This window comes from Python bivittatus, unplaced genomic scaffold (genome assembly GCF_059951505.1).
Source record: "Python bivittatus isolate LINGU-HERP-01145 unplaced genomic scaffold, Pbiv_v1 ctg000700_np1212, whole genome shotgun sequence".
In the NCBI taxonomy this organism is placed as follows: domain Eukaryota; kingdom Metazoa; phylum Chordata; class Lepidosauria; order Squamata; family Pythonidae; genus Python; species Python bivittatus.
In genome coordinates, this window is record NW_028277098.1 from 67,359,934 (window position 1) to 67,386,437 (window position 26,504).

A 26,504-nucleotide genomic window follows, 5' to 3' on the forward strand; every position below is an offset into this window, starting at 1 on the left:
ATCCAAACAGGAAGTGACCAAGCTATGAGTGACTATGAGCAAGCCCTCCATTCCTGCACTTGGGAAGTGATGAGTAGCCAATACCAGTGATGAGCCAGGCAGAAAGTATAGATCTGCCCTAAGTTAATGCAGCTTTACTTATTTGTTATATAGTATATGAAGCAGAATCCCAGGATTTTCCTTCTTCCAGTCTGGTTCCCCCAATGATTTGTCAGTTCAAAAACAGTGATAATGAGTTTTTTCCCCAATCCTAACATAGAAGGAGACAAGCAGGGCATGTTTTGATAACAGTAAGTCTAAAACCTCAGCCTTTATCACCAGATTTCTCTGGGTAAATGTGATGCTTGAAAAAGCTGTTTCCAGATTATACATTCCAAAAGTTTTTTTTTTTTAAAAATGCTTATTTTGCTATAGGAAGATTAAACTATGGTTTGATTAAGGAATTAAAATAAAAGACAATTGTTATTTGTTTCTTCTAACTCTCTCTCTCTGCTCTCCTTAAATTGACCATGGAAAGAGAACTCTGCAAAGTAATAATCACGCATTAGTTACAAACAGCTAGTATGTTCTAGTTACATCAGACCACAGTTTCTTTTCCATCATACTCACAGAGATAGCAGCAGAGTCCCTGTGTACTATCAATGCATGCTTTATATTTCATCACCTGATTCCACATCCCAAATGGTTGGGAGGAAATTGCCTAGAAAGAAAACAAGCACCTGGTTATCCTGCACATCTAAATTGGCACCTTTATCAAACTATAAAGATGTCCTTTGATTCCTCCTATGAAGAAGTGAATGCGTTTGCTTGCATGTTGCTGTCGTTTTTTAACTTGTAAATATTCAAAAGTTGTTTCTCGTTAAAATGTCATTACAAGTATCTTCATAAGCACTTTTTGCTTTCTCAACTAGCAGTGAAGGAATCTCATGGAAAAAACTAATTTCTTCCCCTTTTAACATTTCTTCCCCTTTTATGACCAGTTATTGCATGAATACATATAACCAGCAATGGTTGAAGGAGGCTTTATAGCCATCTGAGATCAAGGATGGATGAATGAGTAGATAAATAGATATCCTTTCATTTCAGCACATCCAGTTCCAGTTCTGCTAGCCCTGTGGCAATTGTATAAGTCCCCACCTCCCAATAATAATATACTGTAAATGTTTGATTAGGGAGAGCCATTGAATTTATTACACTGACTCAGCTGACACAAAGAAATACTGTGCAAACTTCCAACTCAACATAGGAATTCATTTTTGCTATTACTGTTCTTTAATTCTTCTTGTTTTCATGCGAAAACAGCAAGCCAGGACCATGAGCAACTCCTTTACAGCCATTCTGCAGTGTGCCATTGGACTTTACAATCAGTACATATATCAGATTTGATTAATTATGTGCCATCAATTCTGTGTCGACTTAGTGACCACATACTGAAGATAGATTTTCTCCATGAAAATAACAGGATTATTATTTATCTTCATTGCCTGTCTTGATGGCATCAATACATGTGGTTCTAAAGCACTGAGATAATCAGAAGTACAAATAGCAATTCTCTGTGTGCGAGTGTTTAATTGTACTATTTGATTTATGCCTTTGGTTCCTAAACAAGCCCTTAACATAGTTGGCAGTGAGAAACTATTTTACTGCTCAGCTAGATTCCAGTGTTCTGGAATCCTGATTCTTTATGTACTAATTAATATTTTTAAGCCCTTTTTTTAGCTTTATGCCTTTACTGTTTATTCTCCTTATTTAGTTTATATCTCTACCCTTCCCTGATTATTATTAGGGTTAAACGTCTTTTAACAGTGTAAAAATTGTGTAAGACAAATCATAGGATATGCCCTTAAACAATGACAAGTTGGGCTTTGAGTGTTATTCTTTAGTCTTCAAGTTAATCTGTAAGGAAAGCCAAGGGAAAGATAGCACAACCTTGCCCTTTAGATGGAAGCCTTTTGTTGACAATATCGGCAGTGCAACTGTGTGCTGTCACTAGAAAACTGATAAGCTCACTATGACACCATACTCATTTGCTACCTATGGAACACCAGTTCTGTCAAAGTTCTATAAATATTTAAGAAGCATTAACCATTGTAAAGTAAAGCTGGAGGTGATAATAATTTTGTGATTCACAAACATCTGTTTTATTTAAGAGAATGAAATATTCATTAAACTTGCCTCCAAGAGAAATGGAAACGACTTTTTATTAACACATTCCGACCCAAATTCTAGCCAAATATCTGACAGGTGTACTTTCTTGGTGAATTACAGAAAATATGATCTGGTGCTATATAGTTACAGTCTACGGACATGACGAAGTAGGGAAATAGCAGAACGGTTGGGCGGCAGAGCTTGCTATGATTCATGCAGTGGATCACTTTGTAGTAAAAAACTCTCAGTCAGAACCTTATAATCATATTTGAGCAACTAGTATTCAAATATATGCTTCATCTGATACTAGAGATTACATGTTGTCTTTATTAATAATAGATTATTGATAATTGTATCCTCATTATTATGTTTATTCCTTATTATTATGCTTTTTTCTATTCCTTTATTCCATCCAAGCTAGGTGCTACCACCACATTTTTGGCAAACTTGAGTCCCCTGGAAATATCCTCTTTGAAGCATGAGCCACAGGAACCTCATCAGTCAAGCCCACTTGGAGAAATAATGCTGACATCTTCTTTTAAAGGATGAACAAAGTTGATGTCTGACTCTAGTTAAGAGACAGAGTCACAACTGAATCAAGTTGGTCCATTAAGGTTCAAAGTTAGAAAGTTAAGTAATATAGAAGTGTTGGCCTGCAGTGAAAACCTCATTGAAAGCAGAAGCCTACCTTCAGAGTAAGATCTTGTTTAGAAGTAGACTTTTTTGTTTGTTTGTCCTTGATGTCTTCTAACAGGAGCTGATAATTTTTACTGACCTCCTGACACTTTTTCAACTCTGTAATATCCTTTTGCATATTCAATGTCCAATCCCATATAGATTTCATCACAGACTTGTGAATATCATTCCGTTATTAGCAGTTTTATTTGAAGTCTTTTCCTGATCAGGTTTTTTTTTTCATAGCTGATGTAGACTGAATCATAAACCAGTGCTAACTCTTAAAAAAGATGTTTGATGATCAGAGAATATTCAATAATCGGAAATTAATCAGCGTATTGCATGTGGGCTTCAGTTATTCAGCTATTCAGTTCAAAGCAGAATGGAAACTATAGAGAAACAAAGGTTCTTTGCAATATCTACTATCTAAAATCAGTAATGGCAATACATATTTGAGCACTAAAAAATCATGGGGTAGAGTATTTAATTTTCTAAAATTGTTGTTATTATAGCAGTTAACTGAGATTAACATAACAGTGGACATTAATTTGGGGAAATAAATGTTGTTCCTCTTGAGTGTTCCATGGATTGAAAGGCAGGGTGTAAATTTAAAATTAAAATAGTGAAACAGCCCCTGATTTATTTGTTTATTTGTTTGTTTATTGCAGAAGGTTGCCAGTTCAATCTTGAAATCTTTCATTTAAAAATAACTCTGGCAATGGAAATAGAATTGGGAGGGAAAGATTTCAGCCTAAGACCCTGGACAATACTTTGATGGACCAATGGTTTGACTTAACCTAAGTCTGAGGAATTCTTTCAGTGAAGTGGAAACTGTGATTAAGAACAAAACCTCCTACTTCAGGGGAAACAAACAAACAGTGTGGCCTTCAAGGAACTTGAAATGTCTTGTTCTTCTCAATCTCACATACAGAAATAGAAGAATACAGTCTTTTGTCCAACACTATCAAGTGTTGAATTCAGGAGTTTCCAATATATACAAGTACCAGTTGAGTGCAACAATAACCAACTAAGTTATTACCAGTACCAACTGAGCATAACAAGAGTCTAGTCTTTGACTGTATTCTCACAAGACATACAGACCTGAAATCATTCAGACGATATACAGTAAATCTCCTTCATGTCAGTCTCAGTTTCTGATGACCTCATAGCTATGTACATTCATTAATGTAATTTTCTTGGCAAAAATATGGAGGCGGTTTGCCATTATCTTCTTCTGGGATGTTGTCCTAATCTCCCTGATTAGTCTATAGCCCTGTGTCAGCCCTTTGAGGTAGACCAACTTAAGAAACTCCACAAGAATACTGGACTCTACTTTATTGATATATAGTTACAGAACCTTGAAGGCCTGACTGTGTTTTCCCTTCCCTCCCTCTTAAACCCCAGGGAGTTATGGTGGAGTCAGTTTGAGTTTCTTTCTAAATTGTTTTTTTGGGGGGGAGGATATTTCCTGGACTTAAAACATGTTTTTGTAACATTCACCACATAATTTTTCCAAGGTCATCTCTATGGCTTTCTTCACCCCAGCATTTTCTGATAATCTCTGTACCAAGTTGGTCCAATAATACTTGGCTTTTCAAAATCACCAAAGGTAGACCAGGAACTATCACCTAACTGGTTAGACAAAAGAAAATGGTGGCACAGAGACCAATAGTAACATTCAAGGGACATTTTGGGTTAATTTCACCATATCTTTCTCTTTTCTTTACACAGGCCTATTAAAGCATTCTGCTGCCTTTGTTTATATTAATACCACCTTATCTTCTAAGCTTCCTCCACTTAATATAGCTTTGCATAAGTTTATTCATGGAATCAGGAAAAGCCAGAAAAATTGCTTAGTGCAAAATATAGTTTTAATGAGCTTTCTTCTACTTAACATTTCTTGATATTGAGACTACAGCTCACAGAATTCTGGCTAGGAATTCTAGGAGTTGTAGTACCTGGGAAGCACCAAGTTAAAGAAGACTTAACTAGAATACATATTCAGAAGACCCATTTGTTTAGGTTCACATATCATGATAGGTCATGGTTTATTTCAACTGTGGTTTTTTGAGTAAACCATAGTGGTATGAGTCCATACCACTATGGTTTACTCATAGTGATGTGTGTCCATATACTGTCCATATACTGTGGACCATAAACCATGGTTTGACCAGTGTCACAATTCATTCATCATAGTAAACCCAAACCAAATTAGCTACACTACAGCTTAGCACAGTGCATGAATCCAGAGTCTTACACCTGGTCCCACAGCTTAAGGAAGGCTGGTTTAGCACATTACACTTGGGGTCTCTCTGCACTTAGGTTCCAGCTGCAAGATCACAGAAAAGATTATTATTTTAGGGGAATATTAAACCCCTGACATCCTATCAAAGCTTCAGACTGTCCACACTGATGATGCACAGTGTCCTGAAAAGTCCATGCTCCCTTTCCCATCTTGCCATATCACAAAGGGATTTTGAAATTTTGTCTTCATTCAAAATCATGTAACAAATCCCTCTAACTCAGAACAAACAGAGTTAGTCGCATCAGTCTTTGGATTTGGCTTATCAATTCCAGGTTTGCAGTTCTATCTTCTTTCAGTGCATCTCCACGCCTACAGGGTTGAAAAACATGTATACAAGCCAAGCCTACTGAAATTGATTTCCTGACTTGGAAACTTCTTTCTTCAACTTTACATTTTAATTTGCTGTTGTTATTGTCAAGTGTGTAAGACTCCCATCTGCAGCTTTGAATTAAAAAAAAATGATTTAGGCTTATCAACCAAACAGGAAAATAAAATAGTATAGTGCAGTGCAATAACAAATTATCATTCTTGTGGTCAGCTGATAAGCTTTTTGAAGCTGCCTTTCTTCCTTTTCTTGTCTGAGCATCCAAGTTATTGTACTGTGGAAATCTGAAAGCAGCTGAAGTTTTCTTGCTGCAAGCGATGGAGACCAGGCTTCATTCTGCTGCTGAATAATTCAGCAACAAGCCTTTGATTAATTTCATGTGAAAAAGGAAACAAAGTTTGCGGGAACTATAAGCCATTTCAAAGTATGGATTGCCAGCACAAATGTGCAAAGCACAGTCATGAAAGGATTAATTACTTAGATTAAATATATTATAAGTTAAATAATGTGTGTTTTCTGAGACAAAATGGAATGTCATTTTTCCCCCTTTCATTACTTACTCTCCCTCCCTTCCCCAAGATAAGAGAAAGCTGCTGAATTTACTTTCGATAAAATGCGGCAATCTCATGTAATAGCAAAGGATGGATTGGGGTGGTAATTTCTAGTGCTCAAATATAGCTCCTGAACAGCATTTCATCTTCCTCCTCTAGGTATTGCTCCAAGCATTTAAAGTCAGCCACACAACATTTCTGAGAACAAAAGAACAATCTGAACGGGCTCAGATTGTTATTATTCCATTCAATTACTTAGTGATAAACTTGAGAACAGTAGCTCTCAAACTTTTTAGGCATGTCCTGTTTTGCAAAACAATCCTATTTAACTTAGTTATAAGTGCAAAGTCACAGCCAAACCAATCACAAGTTACCCCAGCTACCCAGCTCCAAACACCTCCAACCTTGTATCTCTTTGTCTGCCTCTCTGTGTTTATGAAACAGAGGATTAATACATGCTACAAAGAGATGACAAGTGCACTATTTGACTATTAGGAGTTAATAGTGTTCATCACAGCAAATGGGCTTTATTTTGCCATTTTAACCAACGTTTGTCCAGGTGATAAAAGATTTCCCAATTTACATGTATTTGGTCCAAGACTATTCTCATACACATTTATCTGGAGTACATCTTCTTAAACTCAGTGAGGCTTCTTTCTGAATACACATGCCTAGAGAATCAGGGAGATGACCTTGAAGGAAATAAGCAAGAATCATTAGATAAGCAAGGAGGGCTGAAACATTCCTTAAGTCCTAGATACAAGATAGCATTCAGAAGAGACTCAGGCAGGCTCTTCCCTGATTCACTGGGATATAAGAAGAAGGGGGGGGGGGTAAAGCACAATCAGGCCTGCAAGATTCTCTTCTCATAGTCTCTCTCAATTAAGTATAGTTCTAGTCTTCCTGGAGTCAGTTTCCTGAGCTCGTCTACCCCAAAGGGCTGACATCAGCATTGTGATTCCCATTCTCTAGCCTCACATTCTCAGAATCCCCTTGCTAATGTTCATTCTTTTCTTTTCCTTTTTTTAATAGTATTTTATTGAGATTTTAAAATTACAAAGTTAAAAGTTAGAAATGAAACAGAAAATTGAAAATACAAATTATAAAGAAAAGGAAAAGTGAGATAAAGTAAAAGAAAAAGAAAAAACATGAAAAATAGATAGCTTCCAATCTATCTCTGGTCTTAAGAATAATAAGAGTATCATAGGTGCTAGTTTTTAATGCATTAAGTAGGAATAATTCTTTGTCTAAATATATCCCATTACATTTATAATCTAATCTTCAAATCCCCATGTAAGCTTCGCCCCACCTGCATTTTTCAAATAGACCATCAATGGTTTCCATTCTTTAAAGTAATAATTATCTGATTTTTCTTTTAATAAACAAGTCAGTTTATCATTTTCTGCCATTTCCATCAGTTTTAACAACCATTCTTGTATTGTTGGTAGTGTCTGGGTTTTCCAAAATTGTGCATACAAAAGTCTTGCTGCGGTAATCATGTATTGAGTAATTCTGATAAGATGCTTTCCGATTTGAAAGTCCATTATCCCCAACAGGAATAATTCTGGTTTAAATGGAATCTGTATTTGTAAGTATGCTCTGCATCAAGGATTGTATTTGAGTCCAAAATTTCTTTGCAATTTTACATGTCCACCACATATGGTAGAACGACCCTTCTTGTTGGTTACATTTCCAACAAACGTTGGAAATTGTCCCATACATCTTTGATAATCTTTGGGGTGTCATATACCATCGATACAACATTTTATAAAAGTTTTCTTTCAAATTATAACATAAAGTAAATTTTAATCCTTTAGACCACACATTCTTTTCTTTTTCAATTAGCTAACAGGTTCAGAATCCACATGCCATGCTGGTTTGTTGTTGTTTTTTTTGAGATGAACCTGCACATGTATGTTGTTATGGTAGAAAAGACATATTTCCCAGCCTGCTGGACCCTATGTGATCATCTTAATTCCCCATTTCATCCTTTAACCTCTTGCTCTGTTATTTTCTTCTGATAGTTCAATTTCTGTATTTCTGCATGACCTGTTAGCATCAACAGAGACTTGGCCAGGAAAAAAAAATATCATCAAAACACTTTGGTCTATCTTTGGCAAAGCTACAGAGTGCTAAGACCTTTGGAGATCTTAAAATATGATTCCATTGTTTACAAGACACTTTTTCTAAATGTAAATGTGTCCATGTGTTTCTGTGGGAGATTTATGGCTTTTTAAAATAAATACTATTTTTTTAAAAAAGTAAATTGTAATAAAGTTTAAGTGCACAGCCAATAAATATACATGGGAAATGTACAGCATCATGTGTTTATGGGATAAGTAAAAGATTCTAATAAAAATAATGTATGTAAAGTATGCAATATATAGAACAAGTACAGCATTTATAAGTCTGTTGTCTAACTACATTATCTGTTGACTTCTTGCAGATGCGTGAAAGATTGACAATTTTAGAACCTTTTAACTATAAGAAATAGAAAGAGATAAAGTGCTAATCTACTAAATGTTCGTGATATTTTATTATGCATATGGTATTAATATGCAAAACATCCTTCCCTTTCTATAACCTAGAGCCTTCCAGATGTTTTAAGCCTATTATGCTGACTGCGAATGAGAATTGTTGCCCATTTAAGCCTCATGTTCAACCCAATACTCAATGGCACCAGGTTGTAAAAACTGTATAAACTGTTTTACACTCTTGATCTCATTCATTCCTGCAACAAATCCATAGACTTGCCACCTGTTTGCATATAAAAGTTCCCAGCATTGCCAGCTTAAGACAATTTCAGATCTCAGCTCTCAGAAGAGCCTTGGATATGTTGGAGAGGCAGTCAAGCAAACATTACTGGGCTAGACAGACCAATCATCTGCCTCAGCAGAAGACAGTCCACATGCTGACAACGGAGGGTAAGAGACTAGCAACCTGCCTAAGAGCAATAGATAAGGCTGTGCCTGACTAAACATTTTAACTCAAAGGGGATATTGCATACATTAACAGCACATACAAACTGACAGCTGCCACACATTTGCATACATCTGCTCTGGCAGAGCTCTGTTGTCACAATAAATTACATAGCTCTCTTGTCATGGCATGCTAAGCTGTTCTCAGATTCTAGGCATATTTGTGGCTGCTTGTAAGACATGCAGTCATATAAACCCCCTTCATGACCAGTAAGATGCTTCCTGCTTCTTTACAGTGTGATAAGAAAACAGCTGCCATACTCACAACTGTGGAGATTTCCTAGGAAAGTTCCTTAAGCAAATGAGCTTTAAAAACAATTTAATAGAATCATAGAGTTGGACGGGGCCATTTAAGCCTCATGTTCAACCCAACACTCAGTGCAGAAATCCAAATTAAAGCATCCTGTAAAAATGCCAAATCTAGCAGAATAAACAAAAATAGAAATACCCAGGCTAATGGGACTTTCCACTTCCCATTCAATGGGCAAATATACAAACAAATCAAAGGAACACCCATGGGAACATCCACCTCAAGATTCATAGCTGAGACTGTGATGCAACGCCTAGAAGCCATAGCACTCCCATACACAACCCAATGTATGGATCTTTTACACAGGCAATACTTTCATCATAATAAAAAAGAAACACATTAGACAGTCAACAACACCTTTAAAGGAATAATGTTTATAATCGAAGAAGGAAACAGCAAAATACCCTTCCTGAATATCCTCATCAGCAGACTACAAACATAAGTTGAAAAACAGCCCACACTAACCAAGTGCTTTACTACAAAGCAACAACCCAATTGCCTATGAGAAAAGTTATGTAAGAACTCTTTATTATTGCATTATTTGGAAGAGCAAAAATACACTGTAGTAATTTAGAACTCCAAAAAGAAAAAACAGGCTACCTATACAACATCTTCCAATGTAATGGATACACATGTAACTTCATTAAAAAGTGCCTAGCTACACAACTATTGCAGCACAAACATCACAACCTATGGAAAAGATAACTTTATATTCATCAAAAACATAACTGAGACAACCAACTGATTACTATATCCTCTTGGCATCACAGTAGCACACAAACCAACAAAATCCCTCCAAAACATCTTAAACAAACTCAAACACCCAGGAACCAAAGAAGAAAAAAAAATGTTTTACATTTGTACATATTGTACAATGTACAATATGAGGCTTGTAACAGCCACTATGTAGGAAAGAAGACTGGCAGAATGCATCCAGAAACATCAACTGCCAGTCAGAAGGTATGTTGAAAGCTCCTTAATCTCTCAACACATGGACAAATTTCACAGTCACAGTCACAATTTCAACTGGAAAAGTGTTGACATTTTAAACCAAGCCAAATCCAAAAATGCTAGGAAATTCCTGGAAGCTTGGTATTCTGACAAATTAGCCATCAACAGAGATAGATAAATTCCATCTACATACCATTTAAAAAAAAAAAAACCATAACCAAAGGTCGGGTAAAGAAACAGACCAGAAGACATCCTCCCTAGCAGACAACACCCAAATAAGTAGAAAACAGCACCGGATAAAAAATTAGGAAGGAAACAATACCCTAATCAAGGGACCATCAAGGAATAAACCACACCCCAACCAAGACTGGAGTAAACTCCGCTTGCCCAACCCAGATGATGTCACCTAGCCTGGTTATGAAATATTTGCAGGAAAAGAACTAAGTTCAGAGAACACCAAGTACCTAGCAGTTCAACCCTAAGCTATGTATATTCTCTACATTTGAAACTACCCAATTCCATGCAGCTTTGGCATCTCTCCATTCTGGAACTAGTCTCACACAGAAGGAATTCCAACAGATAAAAATTGTAAAAGAGTGGATTTGCTATTTCTTGATAAAGACTAGGACCATATCTGATTCTTTCCATCTGCCATCTATATGGCAGATAGACTAAGATAAGATATTAAAAACCCTCTTTTCAAAATATAAACAACAATAAGGGACCTAGCAGCGAGCTGAGATCAAACAGTCCATTCTTGGCCAACCATCACAATATTCATACTAATCTGTGCCGATTCTGTGGTATCTTCTCACGTGTGCATAAAATAAAATCAGAATTAAATACATTCTAGCTATTCAGGAAGATTTTTAAAACACAGGTGGAAACTGGGGAGTCAAGGAACTGAGTCAGAATTTTTACACTTTATCCAGAGAAAAAGATAATGACTCTGTTTATCTGTAATCTCAGGGGCATTTCCCCTTTGACTTAATCCTAAATCACCCAGGCTGGGTGATTTAAGTATAGAAAAACAATTCACATCAATATTGAAAAAATGTAGGAAGAAAAATAGGCCAAAGGTGTATAGAAGAGTGCCACATTCCATGCATTTTGGGGAAGGAGGCTAATTTAGAATTGTGCCTATGTTTTTTATGCCATCTTGTTTTTCTGTATTTCAGTGTTCTCCGTTTCTACTGTAGTTCAATGTAGAAAACAATATTTGAAATTGACCTAATGTTTTCTTGGATGTGATGCAGGAGTCAGTAGCTGGAGTGCTGAAGATTTTCTTTCTCTGCAGATTTAGGTTATTTGCTCACGTTGGATGGGAATCTATGGCCTGGATGAGAGATAATAAAGTCAGGTCTCCTTTGAATTAAGCCTGACTCATGGACACAGTTATGCAGATTTTTTTGCAGCGCTGCAGAAGTGGTTTACCATTGCCTTATTCAAGGATATTTTTCAAGTTCTCAATCTAGCCTATAGGTCTGGGTTTCCCTGATAGCTTACCATCTAAGTACTAGCTGCTTTGCCTCCAAGCTCAGAGAAGGTTAACTGATACTAACACCTGCTAAACCTTCAATAAGCAAAAACTGTTTGTTGCTTATAAATAATAATAAAATAGACAAATAAATGATAAATGATAAAATAGACAAATTACTCCTGTTAGACAGAATGATGGAATTGTGGACCGCATTTTCACTGAATGGGCAAATCCGCAAACTAGATGGAGTGGTCCTTGATCGTCAGCTGTTACTGGATTAACAGGTGGAAGCTGCAGCAGGAGTGTCTTTCCACAATTATACCCAGTGCATCAAATGTTATCCTTCCTGAGCTGGTTGGATTTGACAACAGCTGTCTACATCTAGGTTACATCCCAACATGACTGCTGAATAGTATCCAGAAGTTGCATTGATGCAAAATGTGATAGAGACCTCTATTGAAAAATCTGCACTGTTTGCCAATTACTTACCAAGCACAATTTAAGTTGATAGTATTAACTTTAGCATCATAGATTTATAGAATGTTTAGAGATCATCTAGTTCAAACCTCTGCCCATGCAGGAATCTACTACTACTACATTCCTGGCAGATGGCCATTCATCCTTTGTTTAAACATCTCCAATAAAGAAGACTCCACCCATTCCCAAGGCAATACATTCCATTGCTGAACCTCTTTTATCATTAGGATTTTTCCTGATGTCCAACTAAAATCTGCTTCCTTGTCACTGAAACATACTGTTTCTTGTCCTTTTGCCCCAACTTCTACATAACAGCCTTTGAGATCCCTGAAGAAAGTCCTGCAGTCTTCTTTTATCTAGGCCAGTGTTTCTCAACCTTAGCAACTTTAAGATTTGTGGACTTGTGAACAAATTTGTGGAGTTGAAGTCCACAAATCTTAAAGTTGCCAAGGTTGAGAAACACTGCTATAAGCCAATTATACCCAACACCTTTAATTATTCTTAGGTTTTGCTGTCCAAGACCCTTAACATCTGTTTTGTTCTCCTCCAGACACATACGAGTTTGCGTGTGTCTTTCCTAAAATTCAGGGCTCAGAACTGAACACAATATTTCTTGGTGTTGTCTGAACAAGACAGAATTCAGAGAGATACTTGACCAGTCTGACACTTCTGTTGATTTAGGATAGGGTTGTGTATGCTTTTTGTTTCAGGTGCATGCACTGTTGACTCATGCTCAGCTTGTTACTCATTTCACATATGTTCCTGCCCAATATGGTCTCTCCCTGCACATCCTATACTCATGCCTTTGATTTGTCCTATGCAAATTAAGGACTTTGCATCTGTCTTTGTTGAAATTCCCTTTGCTGGTTTCTGCCCATTATTCCAACTCATGAATCCTTATCCTCATGTATACTGATACAGTCCTCTATGATGCTTTCTGTTCTCTCTTATTTCTGTGTCATCTACAAATCTGATAATCATATTTTCTCACCTCTCTTTCACATAATTTATAAATACATTGAACAGTGTAGGGCCTAGAACAAAGCCCTATGAGACACTTCTTGACAGTTCTTTGAATATGGAATGGAACCACTGAAGTATATTCATTTTTATGATTGTTCAGCCAGTTTTTTATCCATTTAATGGTACCATATTAAAACCCACATTTTAAGTCTTCTCAGTTAGGAGACTTTGTGGAAAGCTTTGCTGAAATCAAGGTGCACTATGCCTACTGCATTCCCACTGTCAACTAAATTGATCACTCTATTGAAAAAGGAGATTGAGTTGTTTCAGTATGACTTCGTTTTGATGCTGGCTCCTGTCAAGCAATGAATTTTTACTAAATACTTACAAACTGATTGCTTAATGATCTTTTCCAGATTTCGGCCCAGTATTGATGTCAAGCTGATAATTTGTACTTGCTCAGGTTTTCTTTCTTCCCCTTTTTGAAGATAAAAACATTTGCCTTCCTCCAGTCCTCAGGCATTAATCCCATCCTCCATAATTTCTCAAAGATTATAGGAAGAGTCTATGAAATGGAATTCACAAGCTCCTTGAAGACTCCTAGATGTAGTTGATGTGGTCCTGGAGACTTGAACTTGTTCATGGTATCAAGTGCTCTCCAACCATCTCTTTACTTTGCTTGGGCTGCAACTCTCTCCTTGTGTCAATTCTTCTATGTATGTCTGTGAGAACATAGTTCTTCTCCCTACCGCCTTCTCCAAGCAGTAGTCCCAAACCATTTTTCCCTTCCTTTTACTAGTGACATAGCCAAAAACACTTTTCCTCTTGCTGTTAAAAGCACAAATTAAAAGTTAAATTCCCTTGAAAATCTTTTTGTACTTTAGCCTTTCTGCAGATATTTGCTGGCATTCCTCCTAGCTGATTAAGCCCATCTTTCATCACCTGTGTATGTCCTTTTTAATTTCTTTCTTAGGTGAAAGATCCCTATGCATCCAAAGTTACCTAAACTGCCCCCTTTTTTTATTGAAAAGACTTGCAATTGTACTTTCAATATTTTATTTTGTAGAAGTTCCCAACTCTTCTGTGTTCCCTTTAACTAGGAGATTTCTACCCATGGGATCCCACCTAATATTGTTCTAAGCTTGTTAGAATTAACATCTACTAAAATCTGCTATGCATGTATGACTATATTCCAATTTCTCCTTCTGTAGTAACTTGAAACCAAGATAATGTGGTCATTCAAGTTTCCCATGGTTTTATTTCTTCAATCAGCTCTTCCCTATTTCTTAGGATCAGATCTAGGAGAACAGATCTCTTTGTTTTCCTTCTTCTCTTGCTCTCTTCTTCAATAATGAAACACTCTGCAAGATACTAAGGGACCTATGTCTCTTCTCCCTGATAATTCTGTAATCTGGTCCAGGAGGGTGTTATCCAGATCTTCTGTCAGGCTTGGCTATAGACATTTCCACAATAAAATACTTCTGGCATATGGGATAAATGGGATAAATTCCTTTTGCATTGGTCACAAGCTATGGAATACTTTCCTTGGGGAATTTGGTTTGACCCACTCTTGGATTTTAAAAAAAATCTGTAAATAAGCCCCCCTTTCACCACAGTTATAATTATTAATTGATGATATTATTAACTTTAATCTTTGTTTTAACTTCATAGATCCTCTGTTTTAATTTTGTTAGGCACCTTGAGTACTCACTGAAGTAGAAAGATGGGGTTTAAATAGAACAAATAAGTAAATTGCTTAAATGAGTTACTCTTTTATTAAACTCCAGAACAAAATGCAGCCCATCTCTTTTCAAACAATTAATTGCATATTATGAGTCAGCCCACATGCATCCCTTTCTCATATTTCTTCTACAATTCTTCATGGCCATTGACTTTTCCTCTGCATATTCCTTTTCACATTAAACATAGACCCACACATGCACTGTCTATTTTTCTTTTCAATAAATAAGTTTGTGCTAGAAATGACTTGATTTGTAAACAGCATTAAAGTCATGTGGGAAATGTCACCAAATATTGCTCTGAATTTATTAAGCAGTGTTTTGATTTATATATTTCTATTTTTTCTTCTATCAGGATTTTTATCCACTCTTGATCATTTAGAGTATTTTCCAAGCAATGAGCAAAGATTTCTGTGAGTCACAGGAGCACCTGTGAAAATCATGTAGAGAGACATATGTCTTTAAATATTTATTTGCTCTGTCCCACAGTTTTAGGGCATACTTCAAAGCTAACATTTCCATCAATATAGTGGCTGTCAGTTTGGCAACATTTCTGTTGCCTGCAGAACTTTAAAGAAGCCCTTGTCTTGACAAATACGGTGCCAGAAGTCCAAGAAGGTTACACATTAGGAGTGAATAACAATAGGCCTGTGCAAGGTTACTTGGATTTGCCTTGATGAGACACTTCATGTCACTTGGCAACCTGAAGTAGCTACTAGAAATGCCTGGGGAAGCCTCAGCAGAAAGGTGACTTGAAGCCCACAGTCTTGTCACTTTGCTCTTGGGGCCACATTGTTTCAGCTTCGAGGGGATGCTTTATTTGAGCTTTCATCAAAGCGAAGCTCCCCTTTGAAGATCTGCACAGCCCTAATAAAAATGCCTTTCAAACAGCAATGGGGCAAACAGACAAAGATGAGAATTGCCTTTAAAAAAAGAAAAGGAAAGAAAAATTCTCTCTAGCACATTTCACTAAGATCATAAAAATCAGTTCCAGATGGCATGGATACATGGTATGATAAAGTTAAAATTAAGGTGGATTTTAAAAATCATTTTATTTATAAAATTTATTATTTATTATTTATGCCATATTGAGAGTATGGAATAGATATGAACCCAGGTTGTGCCTGAAAACACCTTTATGGATCTCAGCTCAAGAAGCATTTCACAGAAGAGGAACAGCAGACAAAGACAAATGGTTGATGTACCAGGAACTATTGGAAAACCATCAAGGGAACAACTAATAGCAGAAGGATATAATTGTCAATGGTTTTCCCATTATCTGAAAGGTTTAAAATGGACAAAAAGACTTATGGTATGGAGCAAAGTAAGACAGAATCTGAAGTATGATTGTGCACTGAGGATGAATATGTAATTGCTAAAATGTATAAACTTTTGTTGAAATTTGAAAGAGAGGAAGAACAAGTTAAAGAATGCATGATAAAGTAAGCTAAGAATTTTATTAGCTTAGGTTATAACATACAGTTGGATTGATGGGAAACTATGTAGTTAGAAGAGTTGAAATATACATTATGTTGTGATCTTAAAGAGATTTTTTATAAAATGATGTATCATTGGTACATGACACCAGAAAAATTACCAAGAATGTATAAAGGCACTCCAAATGTATGTTGGAAATGTGAACAACATGAAGGGACATTCTATCATGTGTGGTGACATGTAAAAAAGCTAAAAAAAAATTGGATTCAAATACATACATTGATACAGAGAATTTTAAATATTAATATTCAGTTGAAGCCAGAACTTTTCCTTTTAGGATTGATGGATACAATCAGAAAAGAGTCATGGAAAACTATTTCAGTATATGATTACTGCAGTGAGATTATTATATGCACAAAGATGGAAAGATTCGGCACTTCCCATTATGGAGGAATGGTTGGTAAAACTGACAGACTGACTGAAACTGACTTCTTTGATAAGAGGAAAGACCATTTTTACATTTATTGGCAACTGGTAACCCCTTTTGAACTTTTTGTGTAAAAATGAAAAAAATGAATCTGTGATTTATGGCTTTGATGATTAGACAGAATAGATTATAGAAAGAAGAGAATCATGATGCAGCTTTAGAGAGAGAGGTTAAAATATGATTTTACTTATAACTGTTGTGAAGAATATTCGATGCCACTTCTTTATGTTTTTATGTTTTTCTTTATAACTTGCTCTTTTTTTTCTATTTTCTTTTTCTATTGCACTTTTAGCTGTTTCCGTTCTTTCTTTCTCTTTTTCAATTTTTCTGTTCTAATTTAGTTTGTCATAGTTTTCATTCTTTTTAAAAAAAAACTTTTAAAAAATTATATATAAAAAATCATAAAAATCAGTTCCTGTGAAAATCTTTAATAATTCTTTTAAAGAAGAGCGTCTGCAGTGAGGGTCACCGGCTTAAATGATGGGCGCAACTGGGCGATCAAAGCCTACCTCTTTTTAATATTTAAGTTTTTTGCAGCTGTAAGTAGCACACTCTGTACATGTTATTTTCCATGAGGGGATCAGTGGACTCTTTTAGGAGAAAGAGGGGCATAAAAATAAAATATACAACCTATATGGTTTTTTAAAAAGTAGAAAAAAATTAAACACTGAACTACAAAATGCGATGCCGAATCAGCTAACACTGGAAGGTAGCAAACAGGCTGCACTACTGATATTTCATGGAGGAGCATAGTAGGCCCTGGTAAAGTTTTATAAAAGTCTCTTTTGGTCTATTAATTAAACATTTCAACCAGATAACACTTGGCACAATCTCGTTAAGAATCACATAGAAAGGGATTGAGGGTGGGAAGGATAAAAGAAAATAGTTACATTCCAATGAACTGTAAATCAGTGCAGATATCAAACAGAAATAGCCCATATTTCTAGCAACAGTTAACTTTTCTTTCTCCTCCAAGTCAATTTATCAGTTGTTGCAACTTAATAAAGGAACAAAGCTGGAAAAACAAATTGTAATCATCAAATCCTACCTGTAGGTCAGTGACATCTCTCTGGCTTTACATATAGTAGCTATCAACTAAGGCTTCATTAGTCACAAAGGTGTTTTCAACAATGCAGCCCATAACTTTTGTTCTGCTTGAATCTTTGTGGCAGAGGGCTGATGTGGGAGTACAGTGGTACCTCGAGTTACAAACGCCCCTCCTTACGAATTTTTCGAGATACGACCAGCTCCGACCCCAAAAATTTACCTCGACTTGCGAACTCTGCCTCGAGTTACGAACCGGATCCGTGGCCATTTTCCCTGCTGCCACGCGGTCGCGGCTTCCTGTGGGCGAGATCGCGGTAGCAAGGAGACGTTCGGTGAGGCTTGTGGTGTGTTTTGTGGTGTCTGGAAGGTGTTTGGTGTGCTTGTCAGCATGGCTCCAAAGAAAATGCAGAGCAGGCTTGGCAAGAATAAGGCTTCGAAGAAAAAAGTGATGATCGAACTTAAGAAGGACATTATAGAAAAGCACGATCGTGGTATTCATGTGACTGATCTGGCCTTGGAGTACAAGATGGAGAAGTCGACCATCTCGACTATTTTCATGTTTTTGTGGTTTAAAAATAAAATGCATATGTTTCAGAACTGTTTAACCGTATGTATTTACATTGAACCTTATGGGGGAAATTTGCCTCGTGGTGCGACCAAATTCAGAGGGCGGATTAGCCGTATTTACATTGAATCTTATGGGAAAATTTACCTCGAGTTGCGACCAACTCGAGTTGCAACCAGAGTCACGGAACCGATTAAGTTCGTAACTAGAGGTACCATTGTACAAGGCAAACGGCTCCCTCCTTTGCAAATTCTGTGTCTCTGCACCTTTGCTTTTCAGATCACTAGGACAGGACAAAAAGGCACTGTTAGTCTTTCAGTTTATATTAGTCTTAATAACTTTTGGCCCCATCCTTTATCAAATCCTGAATCTATAATTAATGGTAGAATGATTAAACTCAGTAGTTGCTACGCAAAGAAGAAAGTGAGAGGTCCATGCTAAAGCTTATGTAAACAGAAGAAAAATATTCAATATTCTGTCAGTCCTAAGCATACCTTGGAAAGGGCCAGGTGATTGCCTTCCTCATCTGATAACAGTTTGGCATACAGAATGTGTCTACTGTCAGATATCTAAGAATACAGAGTTCCTTTGAGTTAGCTCCAGGACATCTGAAAATACTTGTTACCCGAAAAATATAAAACAGATGAAGTAGGCTCTTGCCTCCAATAATGTTGTGATCAGCCTGTCAGTCTTTAAGAAGCCACAGGAGCTTTTATGTTCTACTGGAAGAGATGTAACTTGGTTGCCTTATATTTACAGTGACCATATTTCTTGGAAAAAATAAAGGACAACCCTGAAAAAGGGGCAAATCTGAAAGAGGTCCATAAGGATAAAAAAAAAAAATGTTTATGTTTATAACTTTGCTCTACAATGGAAAATTCAAGAGCAAAACCAAAACTTTACAAAAATAATAAATAATAAAAATATCTAAAATCAAAGATAAGTATATGTAAACTTATTTTAAAAAGACAATTCAATGTCCATATTTTTCACATGAATGTGAAAGGCTGTGCGTTAAGTGGCACCATTTGTGCGGTAAAAGTTAAATGACCAAAATAAAGGATAAAAGTGAGTTTTTGAAAAATAAGTAAATCTAAAGGACAGCTTTATGAAATAAAGGATTGTCCTTTATCATAAAGGATGTATGGTCACTGTACCTATATTTCCACATATCCCAGCTGAGGGCCATCATTTTAGAATAATTTGATACTGGCCTTCTGGTAGCCACATACAAAATAAAAACACACCAAACATTACTCACTAATAATGCACACAAGCAATAACAAGGAACAGACTGAAAGAAGTGGTTTAAAAATAAAGTAGACAATGTATGCATGCATATGCCATTTATATATGACATAAAGTAGTTTGTGCTTTGTTCAAGGGCATGGGAAGCCAAGTACAAAATGGTTTATAAAATATAGCTCTGTGTTCCAGACATGTCCACCAGCCACTCAAGAGAATCATATTATTTGGTCAACCCATCTGTTCCACTGATGTTTGCTCAGTGTACTCCAACTGTGCAGTATTTCTAGGGATATAAGGATTCAGAAAGCTAGCACAAAAGAATTCAACCAGAGTAAATCTACACCCTGAGGAGAACCCAAAATCAAGGTTAAAATAGCACAGGAATGCATTGTTTCTTTGAAGAAATATAGCTATTTAAACCTCAAGGATTGTGTAGCAGGTGAAACATATTTATATGATAAAAACAGCCATTTGACAAATTCTGGTATGACTTACTGTTAGAAGACTTGATGATGGCCACAGGAGGATCAATTACTTCGAAGCATTAGATGTCTAGAATCATATATTGTGATTGATGTTATCGACTAACTCTTAGATCCTTCTCTTGCAGAAGTTCAAAGCCAAAGGTTTCCTCACAGCACAATATATCTATACTTTTATATCACAACTATTTAATAGGAGCTGTTCTATCAAGGTCTGATTGTGTAAGAAAATTAATTTGTGGCCCCAAATCAGGCAATGTGGCCAAACAATTTAATCAGTGAATACTGTCTGTATTAGTTTTGTTGTTTTAAATGGTATCTCACAAATGTTATGTTAGCTTTTCTATTTATTTATTTATTTATTTATTTATTTATTTATTTATTTATTTATTTTTGGAAAGTAAATACATATAGTCACAAAGAAAAAGAAAAAAGAAAAGAAAAAGAAAAAAATTGTATTTATATACAAGAAAAAAGGACAAAAATAAAATATCAATAAAAACATTATTAAGAAAATGTTTGGTTACAAATTATATACTTCGTTCCCATTGTGGCGCAACTGATAATTACAGTCAATATATTTATAAGCATTATAATTTGTTTCTGATTTCCATGTAAGTTCATTCATCTATTTTTTCTCTTAGAAATCATACACTAAGAACTAAGTTTGCTTGCTGTGTAATATGTGAATAATAATAACAACAACAACAACACCATTGGCATTGACAAAATCACAATCAGTCAATTGCAAAAGGCAGCTTTACTTGGAACAGCTTATGTCCTGCGATGATACCTCTAACACCATCAAATAACACCATCTGCCTATCCCAGGTCCTTGGGAAGGACTCGATACGTGGATTAAAATGCCAAATCCAGCCTAAACATCTGGCTGACTGTGTGATCAACCATAATAATAATAATACATTTGTATGCCGCCTTACTCCCAGCGACTCTGTGGTTTACAAATTGTTAAAAACATTAAAAAGAAGGAACAATATAAAAACACAAAAACAACACAAAACAAAAGAACAGAGATGGCAGAGAAAACAAACCTGGATGGGAACAAGGAAATGAAAGAAAAGGGGCATCAAGCATCCTTGCCAAAGGCTTGGGCAAAGAACCACATCTTCAGGGCCCTTCAAAATACCAGTAGGGTAGAGGCTGTTCAAATCTTGGGGGGGAACCTCATTGCAGAGGGCAGGCGCTGCTACAGAGAAGGCGCGCTTCCAGAGACCTGATAGATGGCATGTTTAATCGATGGAACCCAGAGCACCCAAACCCTGCCAGATCAAACCAGCCAGGCAGATACTATGGGAGACAAATGGTCCCGCAAATAACCAGGCCCTATGCCATGTAGGGTTTTATAGGTAGTGGCCAGCACCTTGAATCTCACCTGGAAGCAAACTGGCAACCAGTGCAACTCACAAAGCAGAGGTGTTACATGAGCATACCAAAGCATATCCATTACTGGCTAATCCACTGTGTTCTGGACCAGCTGAAGTTTCTGAGTGGTCTTCAGGGGTAACCCCATGAATAGTGTATTGCAATAATCAAGCCACAAGGTAATAGGGCATGAGCGACTGTCCGAAGGGCCTCCTGATTCAGGAAAGAACACAACTGATGCACCAAATGAAGCCCATCAAAGGTTTTTATGGCCACAGCTGCCCCCTGCTCATCCAGAACATATTTCTTGTTTATTAGTAGCCTTAGTAGCTTCTTAGTCGAAATATTTAAAGTTTCAGTTCAAATTCTACTTTTAATTTTTTTTTTATAATATTGTATATTTCTTTCCAGTACTTTTGAGATTTTTTACATAACTGCTATGTTAATTTTTCTTTCTTAGAAGTATTTTTGTGATTCTGAGCGAGCATGAAATCACAGCCACACTTCTCTGTAGTTAGCAAGGTCACTGATTCAGTATAGCTATATATTTAGTCTTTTCAATACCAAACTTTCTCCATTCAAAATACCTGAGAGTTCCAGGAGTTTAAAGCAGATGTGACAATCAGGTTAATTCATCAAATTATTGTTCATATTTGTCAAGAATCTTTCAAGGAATCATCTCATCCATTTATCATGATCGCTACTAACTATAGCACAAGTTCTGTATAACTCTTTTTTTTAAATGCTATCTGTTTTAAATGTATGGCTCCACTTCCACTCACACATTAGTCCCTACAGTGAAGATGAGGGACAGAAATATTACCAGCTGTAGTGGGACTGCATGATCTTCTTTTCCGTATGGCTGTACAGTGAAACCAGGTGCCAAAACCCCGCTTTTTGTTACATACATTTGACAAAATGAGAGGTTTTTAATTGGTCCCCCTGGAACATTCTACAGGGCAGCCTGTTCTCTTGGCAGCTGGGCTAGAAGCTTACTCAATATGAAAGTTGGACAAGCATTTCCCAGTAGCTAGACACAGGACACTGAATATGCCGTGGAGATGCACTTAAGAGAAGAGAGAACTTTCTGCACCCTCTCAGGTAAGCTAGATCCACATTCTTCATTTGACTGGCACGTTGCTTTGGAGAACAATCAAGTGAATAAAGAAAATCTGGGTGGATAAAAGATCAGACAGCACTTGGCTTTAGATGGCTGTCCGGGACCCTGAATAGCTGCAGAGAGAGTTAATATTCTTAAAGGCACAGACCTTCTACAACAGAAGAAAAATGCAACCATCTTTGAACACTTGGCTTTCTGAGCTATCTTAGGACCTATTAAATAAATGAAGCTCTCGCAAGGCCCTTCCAGCATCTTTCCTCTTTTCTACCCAGCTATTCCACTAATTTCACTAACTCCCAATCCTGCCTTGTTTGCTTTTCTATCCTCTTCAGTCTTCTACTATCCTTTTCACAATGTGTGGAAGATAGTATTTTCTTCTACTTTACAGTTTGTGCTTGTTTCTTGCTCTGACTTCCATTATGGTTTTACCAGAAATCAGGGCCAGACTAGACTGAATGCCTTCATTATTGCCATATGCAAAAGAAATCAGAAGACACTCTTTTTATCAAATAACTGTATTTAAAAAATATCAGTTGAAGTAAAAATGGGATGCAGTGTAGATAATCAAAATACTTCTGGTTTAATACTAAAGGTAGGCAAGATGAAAACTTAACCTTAGTAGATTAAGGCTTTCTAACAGTCCAGAAACAGCCAAACAAAAATAGGGCTAGAAGTTTTTATCATGGCTGAACTCAAATCTAGATTGGTTCCTCATTTTGTTTTCTATTGTTTGACCTCGGTAGCACTTGGTATATTTTCAGTATCTCTTCAGACTGTGCTATCAAGGAAAAAACAATATCACATTTAAAGCTGGTAGGTCAAGCTACCACATATAAACAAACAGCAAACATGATTCCCCCATGCACTGAGTATGTTACCTAGCCAGGTCATGAAACATCTCCAGGAAGAGAAGCAACCACAGAGAACACAAAGAACTCAACAATTCACCCCTGAGATATAAATATTCTCCATTATGACAAAATTAAAATACAGTGGAACCTCGGTTTATGAACTTAATTCGTTCCGTGACTCTGGTCACACCCCGAAGCAAATTTCCCCATAAGGTTCAATGTAATTACCGTTAATCTGTTCTGGCGTGGAGGACAGGGAGGCGGCTATTGCTTGGAGGGAGACTCCCCCTCCCTACAACCACGTGTCAGGAGCGGAAAATGGCCGCGGACCACGTGTCAGGGGCGTAAAAATGGCCGCGGACCACGTGTCAGGGGCGGAAAAATGGCCGCAGACCACGTGTCAGGGGCGGAAAAATGGCCGCAGACCACCTGTCAGTGGTGGAAAAATGGCCGCGGACCGTGTCACGGGAGGGAAAATGGCCTGTATCCTGTTCATACCCCGAGGCAGAGTTCGCAAACCGAGGTAAATTTTTGCGGCCAGAGCTGGTCGTAACCCGAAAAGTTTGTTAACAGAGGCATTCGTAACCCGAGGTACCACTGTATAAATTGAATCAAATCCTGTCTCTTGTTTTTGGTTGTTGTTTTTTTTTTCCTGTCTCTTTTTCAAGGAATAAGATTCTCCTCTGTTTTGCAGCTTCTGCCTCTTCTAAGAATGATCATGCACTTTGCATAGTCACCTAACTACAGTAAATGGTTACATGATCAATCCAGAAAGAGGAAGAATCAGCAAAAGGAAGATGTTAAACGCACAGCACATGGCTTTTCTAAAGGTAAAGGATACACCCTCTTTAGTCACTTTTTGCAGAAATGCTATTATCCATTTCCTGACATTCTGAATCATAATCTCAAAAAGAAATTCACAAGCCCCCTACTAATTCTCCCCCATGCTTCATGAACATATAAATTAAAAGGGAGTAAACAAACAGCATGAGACTAAAAATACATTTAAAATATATATATCTTATAATACAGAACAATAACATGACTGTTATAAAGTTAAATGGCAAGGCAAGTAACAATATTTTCAGCATGCATCTTTATTATAATATGTTTTATATTGTATATACAAACATAGGTACCTAGCCCACAAAACACATGAATACAGCATGGATCAATTTCTGTGGACTTGATTATAGTCCAAGTTCTTGGAGATAAGCATTTTGACAAACATATTTGCGTTACAAAGAAGAGGAAGGCAAGCAGAAAAACTAAGCACCAGAACTGGTCTATAAATGGTTATTTTTCCTTAGCTTTACACTCTATGATATACAGTTGACAGATGCACAGTTGCTTGACTGTCAAGATTGTTGACTGCCAGGTGAATTTTTTTTCCCATTTAGTAATGTCATACAGTGCAGAGCAAGTCAAAGTGGAATTGCTAGATATTCATCAATCCATAAATCTGAGTATACTGGGTTTCTGGCTTCATTTTCAACACTCAATGACAGTTAAGTACCCCACTTGGAAATGCATCCTGTCTTCCTTTCTTCATATTAATGGATAAAGTTTTTAACAGAAGACTCTTAGAAAATACATCATGATTCCTATTTATGCTATACCAAAGGGAAATAAAGTTCATTTATAAATCATATTATTTCTTCAAATGCATCAGTGAGCAGTCATACCATTATAGGGATAGGTTTTATAGATACTTCTGACTTTGCATAGATCAGATGATTGATGGAACAAATTTTAATTCATATCTATTTCCTTTCATTCATAATAATCTTGATGGGGCTCACCTGATTGACAGAGGAAACATTGGATTTCATTTATAGAAGATGATGCCAAAAGTCTGTACACAAAGTCCTGTTTTTAAAGGAGACAGAAGAAAAACAGTAACTAGCAAAAACAGGAAGAGCTTTTGTATTATAGCTGGATTGTTGAGTTTTCTATTTGTACTTCAATGAGTTTAGGGGCTAGGGTAGTTAGAACACATTTTATGGAAAAAGAGATTAAACTGTAGTAAAAGAAAAGTGTAGATCAATAAGGGTTCATCTCCTTGACTGTGGCAAAGTAACCTTCTAAGTCAGAGATAGGAAAGCCTTTTTCAGTGAGAGTTGTAATATGCCTTTGAGGGGCAGGCTGGGAACTAAAAAGATTAGTATGCCAGGGTCAACATTTAGATGTGCCAAGATATATACTATATTTATTTAATTTATACTTCAATTTAATGCCAACCTTTGAAGAGACTCTGAGGGAGTCACACTCAAGGCTGGAGGGAGTACATGCAAATTCAGGGCTACAGATTATATACCTCTTTTCTGAGGGTTATTTCCCCCTAGATCTCAAACTGAAATTTTCTTATCCTAAGATTCTTGTTTATTGCAGCAGATATTCTGGCAATTTGGGCAGAGGAAAGAAGAGCTGAAGTATCTATGACATGGCTGGTATGGGTCTTCCGGGCTGTGTGGCCGTGTTCTGGAAGTTTGGTTTCCTAACGTTTCGTCAGCATCTGTGACCGGCATCTTCAGAGGGCAGGAGCACAGACAGGAGCAGTTCTCTCTGTGCCCAGGATGATGTGACCCTTTTGTGGGTATTTATAGAGATCTGGGGGGGGGGGATTGGGGGGTGTGGGGTTTGGGCTAACGAGTGGCTGCTTGTTTTGGTGTCAGAATATTCTATATTCTATATACATCCCTAACCCCCACACACACAACCCCAATCCCCGCCCCTTCAGATCTCTATAAATACCCACAAAAGGGTCACATCATCCTGGGCACAGAGAGAACTGCTCCTGTCTGTGCTCCTGCTCTCTGAAGATGCCGGTCACAGATGCTGGCGAAACATTAGGAAACAAAACTTCCAGAACACGGCCACACAGCCCAGAAGACCCACACCAGCCATCGTATTCCGGCCGTGAAAGCCTTCGACAATACATATCTATGACATATCTGAAATGCTTAAGAAAGGTCATATGCA

General features: G+C 36.9%; 1 long non-coding RNA gene across 1 annotated transcript in view; it reads right to left on the minus strand.

Annotated features, from left to right (window-relative positions):
* Positions 1-625: 625 nt before the first annotated feature.
* LOC148214236 (uncharacterized) overlaps positions 626-26,504 on the minus strand; it is a 75,272-nt gene continuing 49,393 nt past the window's right edge. Inside the window, exons 2-3 of the long non-coding RNA XR_015798554.1 lie at positions 25,325-25,391; positions 626-700 (exon numbers count right to left, since the gene is read on the minus strand). This is a non-coding gene — a long non-coding RNA (uncharacterized LOC148214236). The remainder of the gene's footprint in view (positions 701-25,324; positions 25,392-26,504) is intronic.